Source organism: Pinus tabuliformis, chromosome X (assembly GCF_031772625.1).
Source record: "Pinus tabuliformis cultivar Carrire ecotype Pingquan chromosome X, CPIR1, whole genome shotgun sequence".
NCBI lineage: Eukaryota > Viridiplantae > Streptophyta > Pinopsida > Pinales > Pinaceae > Pinus > Pinus tabuliformis.
Genome location: NC_142308.1, coordinates 1,371,525,032 through 1,371,537,490, shown reverse-complemented (window position 1 = coordinate 1,371,537,490; position 12,459 = coordinate 1,371,525,032). Strand labels below are relative to the sequence as shown.

Genomic DNA, 12,459 nt, shown 5'->3' with positions numbered 1-12,459 from the left:
AAATGAAACAGAGCCAAAGCTCCCTTTAATTCTTTGATGCTCATTGAATTCTCCATAGTAATTAATTTTGTGGCATGATTTCTTGGTGAAAATTTACTTAAATTCGTTCTACATAGGAGCTGGTATTCTGCATCATGTGCGCACTAATTTTTGATTTTCTGTTTTTTGAAGTTTGACAAAAAAATAATGGAATCTGTAGTATAGTAGCTCATGAGACCTTTGAACTTAAAATAATCCATACTATGGATTGCTTTCCAGTCGTAAGTGGATGTCAAACTATTTGCACATGGAACTTGTCAGATAGATAATATCATTAAATATGCATGCTTAAAAACCCGTTGTAGCTGGGTATTTGTTCTTTCAATGGATCTATCTTTTACTGATGCAATAGAGATGGGATTCACCGATTGATTACATAGTTGGTTTCAAGAGTCCCAAGTTATATTTTTTAGGATTCAAATGCTTGAGAGATGTTGATAAGGGGCTCAAGGCATTGGTGATTCAACGAGCAAGATTTGGTAATAAATGGATCAAGCTTCGACCTCCAGTGTCTCCAATGAGCATGCCTTCTTCTCTGCCATCCAGGAAGGGGATTTTCAAAGGGTGGAGGTTGCTCTTGAGCAAGAGCCCCATTTGATCTCAGAGACCACAGTCTATGAAAAGATGTCTCCATTGCATATTGCTACTACAAATGGCCAGATTGATGTCCTGTCATATCTGTTGGACTGGAATTTTCATCTTGATGCCCTAAGTCGCAACAAATAGACTCCTCTGATGATGGCCGCCATGTATGGGAAGGTTTCCTGCATTGAGAGGCTTCTGCAAGCTAGTGCAAATATACTACTGTTTGACTCGATGCATCGAAGAACTTGCTTGCATTATGTTGCAAACGATGGGCACACTAATTGCTTGGAAGCCATTCTCTCAGCTATCCAATCTACTCTCATTTCAGAGTCTTGGGGATTTGCGCAATTTGTAAACGTGAGAGATGGGATTAGAGCCACTTCATTACACCTTGCGGCCCGAATGAAACATGTAGGGGTTGTTCAGATGCTAATGAGAAATGGTACTTTAGTGTGTGCAACCACTGGAGCTCATGGACGACCAGGGATCATGCCTTTGCACCTTGTTGCTCGAGGAGGCTACTTGGATTCTGTGAGAGAATTATTGTCTTGGGGTTTTTACTGCATTCAACAAGATGCATCTGGACTCATACCATATATGGTAGCCTTTAAGTACAAAGACACTACCTGTGTAGCCTTACTAAATTCTAGTTCTGCATAACCATTGGTTTGGCCTAGACCATGGAAATTCAGAGGCTAAGCTCTTGTTAGAAAAGGCCCTTATGGATGCCAATCGAGCCAGGGAGAAAAGCATTATGTTTGGAGCTACCTCTTCCGTGTCTTCTTCCAGTGATCAAGAAGATGACATTGAAGATAATATTTCTGATGCTAGTGAATTTGAGGTTTGTTGCATTTTCTTTGATCAATTGTGTACCATTGATGATTAGGGTTGTGGGCATCAAAGGTGTGCCCTCTACACTCTAACACTGTGTTGTCACAATAATCCTAATTCTACCACATCATATTCTCCTCCTTCAGCGTTCCCTTTCTATCGCAGTAGCATAACACAACTAGTGGTTGTCCCTCCCAAAGACAATATAAGAGTTTTAGAGAGGGGATCAATAGTTTCAAAGGAATCTTAGCCAAGGGATATTTCGGGAAGATAAGTGGAAAAGTGCCTGGAAAAATTGTGGACAAAAGTGATTGGACAGAGCAGAAACCTTGATTTGTGATGCCAAATATGCTAGTTAAAATTTCAACCTATGATATGGCATTACTAGCCAGTCCTTGCACTCCCATCCTTATAGATATTGTTGCAGGATGAAACACAAATCTTTCCAAAATGGATTTCAAAGCCTATAATGCTACATTTATTTATTCAAGAATAAAATCTTGTTTGATTGCAAATGGAGCAAATGGTTAGAGTTTGTTGCGTGAGCCGAGTAAGTTTTGGTCCTATAGATTGAGAGCTGCCTGATGTATGAAAGGGTTGTTTAGTAGTTGTTACCAAGGTATATGAATTGAATATAAGGGAAGTTGTTTAGGATCTAGAGTTCAAACAAGAAACATGCAGGCAATATTTCAATGGTGACCCTGGTTTGTTTGGTACTAGATTTGGCTCCAGCATTTTCATATAGTAAATTTATGTACAATCAAAAACATATTTCTTGATTCCCACCACCAGTGCCGTATCCTCTAGCTATATGCATGGCCTCATCTACAGTTTCCATTCTTCTTTACTACTCTTACCTATTCTACCACCGTAGGATGTTTCCTTTGCAACATCAAGGGCAACCAAGAAGAAGAAGAAGAAATATTGAACCCACCAAAAGTATTAGTAAATCAATACAACACAAGAAAATAAACATATCATGCTAATGCATCATAGTTATGAGGAGAATATTTTATTGAAAGGGCCACCTGGGCTATTACAAATGCAAGTTTTCAAAACTAAACAAATAAACAGGAATAGTTACAATAGAAACCACAGAAGCGGAAAAACTTCTCTATGTTTATCCAAACAGGAACTAGCAAAATAGCTTAAATTAACCTAGTAAAGACTTGTTAACAATATTTTATTTGCAAGAAACAAAACACAGACTCAATCAAATATAACATCCACATACTGGAGCAGTTATCTCGCCCAGGGTATGCGATAGCCAGGGTTTGCGATAGTTGGGGGCCGTTATGCCCAAATAGAGACTATGAATTGTGATAGAGTTCAAGGGTCCCTGGAATGGGGACATAACGAAAATCCTAGTTCGACCCCAAACAAAACCTTGCGAGGAATGAAACCCTCACGTTTAATGCAATTTACAGAATCAGAGGGCAATTTTGTAAAATAACATTTGGAACCGAAGAAAAAAAATTCACGATACCTCCAACAGGCCTTAAGTTTCACAAACCAGAACCCTATTTGAACAATTAAAGCCAAATGTAGTTATCGAAAGACAACATAGCTAGCATATAAATTTGTAAATTATAAACAAAACTTTATGCGGGTCGAGGCCACCTTTTCCAACTAAAAACTCATAAATTTAAGCAATACATTTTAACTGAACAGTTCCAACCCAAAAATCGGGCGAGCTTAACTGGAAGATCAAATATGAAAGTTATATTGACATATTAGAAAAGAGTGCAAAGCATGAGGCACGAATCTCATCATTTTCAACAGGACATACATTTTTTACAGAGAAATATTTCAAAGTGCTACAACTTGAAACCATGAAATTAAACTCCATGAAAACATGACTAGCTGGAGATACATATCCTGGTGTGACATGAAGCACAAAGCTTGTACTGAAAACAACGCCTTCATAAGCGAAACCTATCAGAAGAAGAAACCTTTTGAAACCCTAAGCATTCGAATTACGGAATGTTGTCAAAAAACCGAGAAGCCATCAGAATATAGTGTACTAAGAACCGGATAACACCCTAACCCCAAACCCTCTAGCCCAAGGGCATCAGATCAGGATGAGCTCTCACCCAACAATATTTTATTTGCAAGAAACCAAACACAGATTCAATAAAATATAACATCCACGTACTGGAGCAGTTATCTCGCCCAGGGTATGCGATAGCCAGGGTTTGCGACAGTTGGGGGTCGTTATGCCCAAACAGGGACTATGAACTGTGGAAGAGTTCAAGGGTCCCTGGAATGGGGACATAACAACAAACCCAGTCCGACCCCAAACAAAACCTTGCGAGGAATGAAACCCTCACGTTTAATGTAATTTACAGAATCAGAGGGCGAGTTTGTAAAAGAACATTTGGAACCGAAGAAAAACAAATTCACGATACCTGCAACAGGCCTTAAGTTTTACAAACCAGAACCCTGTTTGAACGATTAAAGCCAAATGCAGTTATCGAAAGACAACATAGCTAGCATATAAATTTGTAAATTATAAACAGAACTTTATGCGGGCCAAGGCCACCTTTTCCAACTAAAAACTCATAAATTTAAGCAATACATTTTAACTAAATAGTTCCAACCCAGAAATCAGGTGAGCTTAACCAGAAAATCAAATATCAAAGTTATATTGAAATATTAGAAAAGAGTACAAAGCATGAGGCACGGCTCTCATCGTTTTCAACAGGGCATACATTTTTAACAAAGAAATATTTCAAAGTGATACAACTTGAAACCCTGAAATTAAACTCCATGAAAACATGACTAGCTGGAGATACATATTCTTATGCGACAGGAAGCATAAAGCTTGTACTAAAAGTAACGCCTTCATAAGAAAAACCTATCAGAAGAAGAAACCTTTTGAAACCCTAACCATTCGAATTACAAAATGCTACCAACAAGCTGAGAAGCCATTAGAATACAGTGTACTAAGGACCGGATAACACCCTAACCCCAAACCCTCCAGCCCGAGGGCGTCAGACCAGGATGAGCTCTTACCCGACATTCCTTAAAGACCAATGCTGAAGGAGCAATTTTCCACCAGGAGCAGCAGAGAGAACCGAGACTGTGAACCGACATCCTGCAAGGTATCATAGTCATAAAGATACGATTAATGCGATTGAAGTATGAATAGGCAAAAGCTGCGACAAAATGGAAGTAAGTAGGAAAAGCTTGAATGGTTAAAAAAACACAAGTATACCTGTTAATGGAGAGACCGATGCCAGACAGAAAGGCTAGGTCTGTGGAGCCCTTCGATGCATGAAGTCTAGAGGTCAAACCCGATGGAGCGGATGCAGGAAGAGCGGCAATAGAGTAGGCTCCAAGGGACGGTTACCAAGCAATGAGTTCGAATCCCAAGAAAAATCAAGAAATGAATAACCTTGAAACCTTTCCACTGTAGGATTGAGAGGGTTAATTCATGCTGTCAAATTGGATGGAAGTTCCAAGAGGAGATATAGTGGCCAGATGGACTAACCGAGCCAGGTACAGAACGGTCAGATGAGTTTAATGTCAAACAGCAGTAGCTGCATGCTATGCCATGTGCTGGCACCATGCGCAAACCATAATCGGAAAAGAGTTGTGAGCCGCATGGCTCACATGTCAGAAAATTAGTCCACCTCAGTTAATACAGTGTACCATACACATTGACACTCAGAACATATCCCAATCTGTAATTAATGATGAGTCATGTAATATTTAGATAAGATCTTTTGTGGTGGAACTGCCACGTCACACCACCATCTGCAGCAAAGTCATGGACCAAAACCAGTGGAAGCCTTGTATGTTCTATGGGGACCCAACAATGAATCATTGTTCCTTCTTCAATCTCAATGAGCTTGAATTCTACTCCTCCCCATGTCAGAACCGTGGCCAACAGTGGCGTCTGTATCTCCACAAAATTAATCCCACAGAATGGCATTTTGTATATTCTTCAAATAAACAAAACCAGAAGTTAAACCTTTGTTGTCTATATATATAGGTAAACCAGAAGCTCTGCAAGATAAAAGCTTCAAGTCCATGGATTTCAGAGAGGAGGACCAAAAAATATATAAAAACCGTTATTATTTTTTCTATTAAATGATTGGGCAGATCAACAATTAAAGCATTACTCTGGTTCCACGTCTGGTTTTAGGTTACATGAACGATAATGGTAACGTAGTGTTCCATGTGTGGACACATGAATTTTAAAAACCTTAATCTCTAAATGTCGAGGCCCAAAATTATCTGATTTATTTTAACTTGAGCTGATATATAATTATTTTTGATAAAATTTAGTACGTTTCAAGTTAGCATCAAAACACTTGTAGTTTATATTCATTGATAACATTTTCCTTCAAAGTTTTCTGCGTTTTGTTTTCGTTTCCAAACCGTTTGAATTCTTGTTATAAAAGTTTTGGAAAATGTTTTCTACGTTTCAGTTCAATCTCAAAACAGTTCGAGTTTGGTTAAAATTTATATTTTGTTATTTTGTTTTTTTAATGAAGGGTAACAATTAATTATTATTAATTTATGTTAGCGAGGTAATGATGTTTACACATATTAATTAGAATTTTGGTTATGTGGTGTCTCTATTATTATCTTGTTCTAATTTAACTATGATAACTATGATGCATTATCATGATATGTTTATTTTATTGTGTTGTAATGATTTACTAAGACTTTTGGTGGGTTCAATATTTCTTATTCTTCTTCTTGGTTTCCCATATATATCATTGGGGCTTACAATGTGTGACATGTCCTCTTCATCATCAATGTCTGGGTTGTCCATTCCAAGGCTATTCCATCCACGAGGTTGTTGTCAATCGAATCATTAGGTTTTTTGATCTAATTAACATGACAAACATAACTAAATGTGAATGTGATTCTCTCTATACATTAAACATGGAGATTTGGATGTTGGCCGTTAATAGATATATTCATGGAGATTTACCTATTAGATGTCAAAAGATATATCCATGGATATTTACATATTACATTTACATATTGGATGTCAATAGATATATCCAGGTTTGATTGTGTTCATGATTTCATAGTTATATCTTTAAATTTATATGTATTGACATGTCAATGAATTTAAATGAAGACTTGCATACCTCCCTTTGCTTTTTCTGAGCATTCCAGATCATTGATTGAAATTTTAGCAATATTGATGTAGTGATTAATGCTTATGAATATGCAAATGCAATCTAGATTACCATGGAGTTTTTCTTTAAAAGTAGGTCAATTCATTTCTTTGGGGTTCATTGTTAACATTGACAACTATAGAATATTAAAATTACTAGAAAAGTCCATATTGTTGAAAAAGTGTAAGTTCATAAAACTTTTGACTTATTGTAACATTGTCAATCGAGTTGTATTTTATGTTAAAATTTTAGGTTTAGAATTTGGTAGGTCGATGTAAATTCTTAGAATCAATTTATACAGGATTGCAATTCATGAAACCTACATCAAAACCCATTTGAAAAATTACAATACCTTCAAAAGGCTGAGTAGTTTTTATTAGGAAAAACAATAAAAGTATAGATTTTCATATATTTCATTACAATATGTACTTACATACTTTAGAATCATAGACATTGTTGTGGAAGCATTAAGCATAGTTATTATCTAGGTTTGACCCATCCATTTCCTCAAACACATAAGCAACACATTGAGTCCAACTAAACATTGAGTTTCAATAAAAGAAATCATATTTTTATAATTGTTAATGGTTCATTTATTGATAATAACACAATTAAGTCAAAGAGAAGCAACTCAAACATATAAGTGAATTGGGAATTAAACTTTGAACTAAGCTTGCGATTATCCAAACACATTCACCTCACTTAGGACAAAATTCAATAATTATTAAGAGAACTTGTAATGTAAATAGATTTCTCCAAAACCTTCCTCTTTTTTATAATAACCATTCACTCAATGTGAATATGGATATTAATACTTACTTTAGCAATTATGCATTATATCTCTATAATTCCTTAATCTATTTAATTACTTTGAGCTTCTCTTTCTTTTATAATAAATCATATATTATCCTAAATTAATTACTAACAATTTTCAAGGCATCTTTCTTAATATGTAAGATTTAATCATAATTATTTGATTTTTTTGTTGCATCAAACATTGTACTTCATTATTAGTAAGCACAAACTTATTATGTCTTAAATTATAGTAATGTATAGTAAAATACTTATGAAGGTCATGTAGCAAGGCTAAAGTACTTGTGAAGACTTCATTATTAGTAAGCATAAACTTATTATGTCTCAAATTATAGTAATGTATAGTAAAATACTTGTGAAGATCGTGTAGCAAGAATTTTTTAAAATAGTTTTATTAAACATTAGATACATAGTTTTATGAATAAGTTATTTAAATATATACAACTTTAATATTATTATGATATTTTAATTAATATTATTCATTATTTATAAATAAAATAAATATAATATTTTATTTCACTTTTATTTTATAAAACATTATTTTATACTAATATACACTAAAAATAAAAATAAAAACTATATTTATCGCATAAAATTAAAACAACTTTAAAATGACACACTTCAATTTTACCCTAGTAATTATGATAAATAAGAAAAATCCACTTGCCATTACAAAGTACATAGCTAATAAAAAACCTTGCCCACGGGAAATATTTACATGCCATCTTTTCCACCAAGAAAAATAGGTTCAAATGCAATGTGATAAGAAACAATATAAGTTCTATTGAAACCATATAACAAGGTAGTTTCATATAACAAGGTCATAGGAAATGCTTTATATTTATTAATTTTATTGAGAAGATTTTATGATATGCGGATGTTATCTCATTTTTTCATTAAACATATTTGATTATAATGTTAGCATTAATAAATTATTTTTATCTTATTATTTAGAAATTGTAAATGTTAAAAAAATTCCCATAAAACAATTTGTAATTGATCAAAATCATCATTAAAATTAAAAAATAAAACATTTCAAAAAAGGACACGATTAAAAATAATATTTTGTAACCATATAGTATAATAAAACATATCAAGCGCACTATTGAGAATATAATATCTCGTAGCCATACATGATTGCAAGATATTCCAAAACATATTCATTGTTTTCCTTTAAATTTTTCTTACTAATTTTCTTCCTCCCCGTTATTTAATCCTTGCATGTTTAGTTAAATGTCCTTTATGTTCCTTCTTCCATTATTTTCCCCCCTTTCACTTGGTTCCTTCTCCTTTCATTAATTTTGTTTCCCCTTCTTGTCCTTTGAAGTTTGTTTATTAGGTTTTTTTAATAAAGTTTGCAAATTCTTAACCATGTGATCATGTTCTAATTCTTTCTTGTTGGTTTGTATGTAAATTTAAAAAAAACCCTTAAATTTTCAGGATTGTGTAACTTTTTTAATAGACCCATTACCCTAAATCAATTTCACATCATGTTGGTGGGTGACATCAATTTTACGTTATGTTGATGGTTGATAAAATTAGTTAGGGATCTTTTACAATGGAAATTAAGAGTTTAAGACCCATCATGAACATCGCCTACATACCTTCTAGACTCTATTATAGACATACTCATGGACCCAAAGCCACATGGATCCTTTAATTTCATTTTTTTCAACATTTCTTTGATGATTTAAATTGTTCTCGTCAAATTGTTAAGGTGATTAATAATTTTAGATAATTATTAATGAGCTAGTAACTACCTGTCACCTGTTGTTGAGGTCATGGTAGTTACCAACTATCAAAATGAGTGGTAGATGGGTAATGGAAAAGAGAGATATGTTTTGTCTTCCCATATTCAAAATACACATAACTAATACTTTCAACTATAACTCATTATCATCCACCCTTTCTTTCAATAATGTCCATTCACATGTTGCTATTCTTCCACAAACTATTATTATTTACAAAATATCCATTTTCAGAATACACATAACTTACTATTGCAATTGTAACTCATTATCATCCACCCTTGCTTTCAACAATGTCCATTCACATGTCGCTCATCATGTCACCTCAGTTTCGCAGTCAACGTCTTATAATTTGCAGTGAAGCTCATTTTCACCCATCTTAAACCAAAGTGAGATATGTATTTTAGGGTTATTTATAGTCAGTTATTTAATAGACAGCTGTGAAGGCTGGTTTTTGTTTCTGATAGACCAGATGTGGGCGGTTGTAACTCACTAGACACTTTAAAATAATGAACAAAAACATGTTCACATAAACAAAAACAACTACATGGATAATGGATAACCTCTACATGACATTACTATTATTTACAAAATAGCCATATTCAGAATACACATAACTAATAATTTCAAGTATAACTCATTATCATCCACCCTTGCTTTCAACAATGTCCATTCACATGTTGCTATTCTTCCACACGCTACTATTATTTACAAAATATCCATATTCAAAATACACATAACTAATACTTTCAACTATAACTCATTATCATCCACCCTTTCTTTCAACAATGTCCATTCACATGTCGCTATTCTTCCACAAACTATTATTATTTACAAAATATCCATTTTTAGAATACACATAACTAACAATTGCAATTGTAACTCATTATCATCCACCCTTGCTTTCAACAATGTCCATTCACATGTCGCTATTCTTCCTCACTCTATGCCTTATGGCATTTCCTTTGCAACATATGGTGCAAATGCTAGTTTATCCAGGGTTGAATTTTGGCTATAATCGTTTCGTGGGTTCCCTTTCATACTTTCATATCTACATGTCATTGTTTTATTTTTTCTTTTCCATTCAAGTTTTATTTATAAACAAAACTCCTGCGGAATCCCTAGGGTCTCAAAGGATTTACCAGTAGAAGCAAGCCCATCAGCATTTCATTCAGCAAGAAGCAAGGCCACATCAGTAATGTGCCCATTCACATACCCTAAGTATTTGTTAGCATCTCTAGCATCTAGCTTCCTCTATGGTTTTATTTTCTGCAATCATTCCTTGTTTGTATAGGGGTCTTTGATTGATTGTTGGTACTAGGTGCATGTTAACAAGAGAGATTGTATTTTTCTTAATACCCTTCAGTGGTACCGTATCATTAAACAATTCCCTTAGTTTGATACTTGATAGGTTCAACTCTCCTCTTCACAATAGGGGTCTTGGATTGATGCTTGGTACTAGGTGCATCTTAACAAGTGAGATTGTATTTTCTTTTCCCTTCACTGCTAACACCATTAAGTGGTATTGTATCATTAACAAATTCCCTTATTTTTATTCATTGTAGGTTCGACTCTCATGTTCAATGTAATGATTATCCCCTAAAAGTCTTATTTATCGAAAGCTCTTAGAGCTTACTTTCATGGATTAGGTTCTTATTAAGCTTCTTACTGTAATACTATTCCATTTTGTGCCGAGAGGTGGAATGTGGCTGCTTGAACTTTTTGAGTTATGACTAGAACAATGTCATTGTTTAGCCAACATTTTAATGAAACCATGAAGCCTTATATGGTTTTCTTCTGTTGTCATCTTAAGTAAAGGTTTCGTTTCTAGATTTCTTGTAGCAAACTGGTTAAGTTTACATTATTTGAATGTTTTCTTGGTTTTTTTTTTCCATGTGTGTTAAGAACCTTACCAATTCATAAACAAGAAAAGAACCATTTCTTAAAAATATGTTGCAATAGTCCCTCCAATTACTAAATGATTGTTTAATTAAGTGTAATACAATTATTCTCGATGCTTCTTCCATGTTTAAAGGATTACAATTTATTTTCTCTTATACAGTTATATAAAGATTCCTTCATTTTGTGTGCTATGGAATTCAATTTAGAGTGAGATTTAATCCTTTCCATGATGACATTGTGCGTTTACAATAAAAAAAAATTTTTTTAGTCCATTTATCACATTTACAATACTTAGGATATTTTCATTTAATTTTAGTGTATTACATGACTTCGTTTAAGAAAACATAAAAATAAAAAAAAAAAAAAAAATCTCACAATTCATAGTTTGATTAGAGATTACCATTTTTGGTATTATGAATAGTGTACAAACATTTGTTTGGGATATTTAAGCATCTTGTATTGTATTTATTCTATATTTAGTATGCATGTTCAAAAACTTGTTTTGGGAGTCTAGGAAGGGACCGATCCAGGTCCTATTCAGCTTTACAAGCTTTTCTTTTTTTGAGGTCACAATTATTACGAGGTTGGTGTATATATACATAATTTTTCCGTTAATTTGTGTCCATTAATTTGTCGAACTAACATAAATCCATTTTACATTAATTCTAGCAACACTATAATCTCAACCATAAATATAGCAACTACAAAACGTAATGAAAATATACATACAAAAGAAACCATTCAAAACACTTCACTTCTTTGTTTCAAGAAATTGGCCATGCCATGAAAATCACAGTGTGAAAAATTATTCTCCACCCATCAAATAAGAAATGGTTCCCTCAAATAGAACTCCCCCTGAGAAAATTTCACATCCAACAATTTTCTTGATGAAGACCACACTGGGTCCAACATAGGAATTCCTGATAGATGTGTATTACCTCTCTCTAACAGTGTTCTATTCTAAGATATTATAATATCAACAATTGTTTTACCCTCCTTGGGCCTCCTTTATCTAGACACCAAAGCTACAAGGTTTCCTCAAGTTTTTCCCCTCTCACCCTCTTAGAAAACCTTTTTTCCCAACTGAGATTATCCATCTCCAAGGGGATGAATCTTGCAGGCTTCCCATATCCCTTCTTGGGCTTTTCCTAATTGTCCTCTAACTATTTGGAATATGAAAATTATCTCTAGAATCTTTTCCCACAGTAATTTACATAGCTAACCAAATGTAACATTTTTATTCATAAAAGAATAGGAAAACATTTATGTATATTATATAATCATACCTAGCCCTATGCATGGCCTGATAGTCCATACAAGTAGATTCAACAGGAAGGTAAATATAATATTTACATTTATTGGGGGTATTACATCACCAAGAACTCAAACAAAACATTGTC

General features: G+C 33.8%; 1 pseudogene; it reads left to right on the top strand.

The window, feature by feature from the left end:
• Nucleotides 1–525: 525 nt before the first annotated feature.
• LOC149145166 (putative E3 ubiquitin-protein ligase XBAT31 pseudogene) lies at nucleotides 526–1,788 on the top strand (annotated as a pseudogene).
• The last annotated feature ends 10,671 nt before the right edge of the window (nucleotides 1,789–12,459 follow it).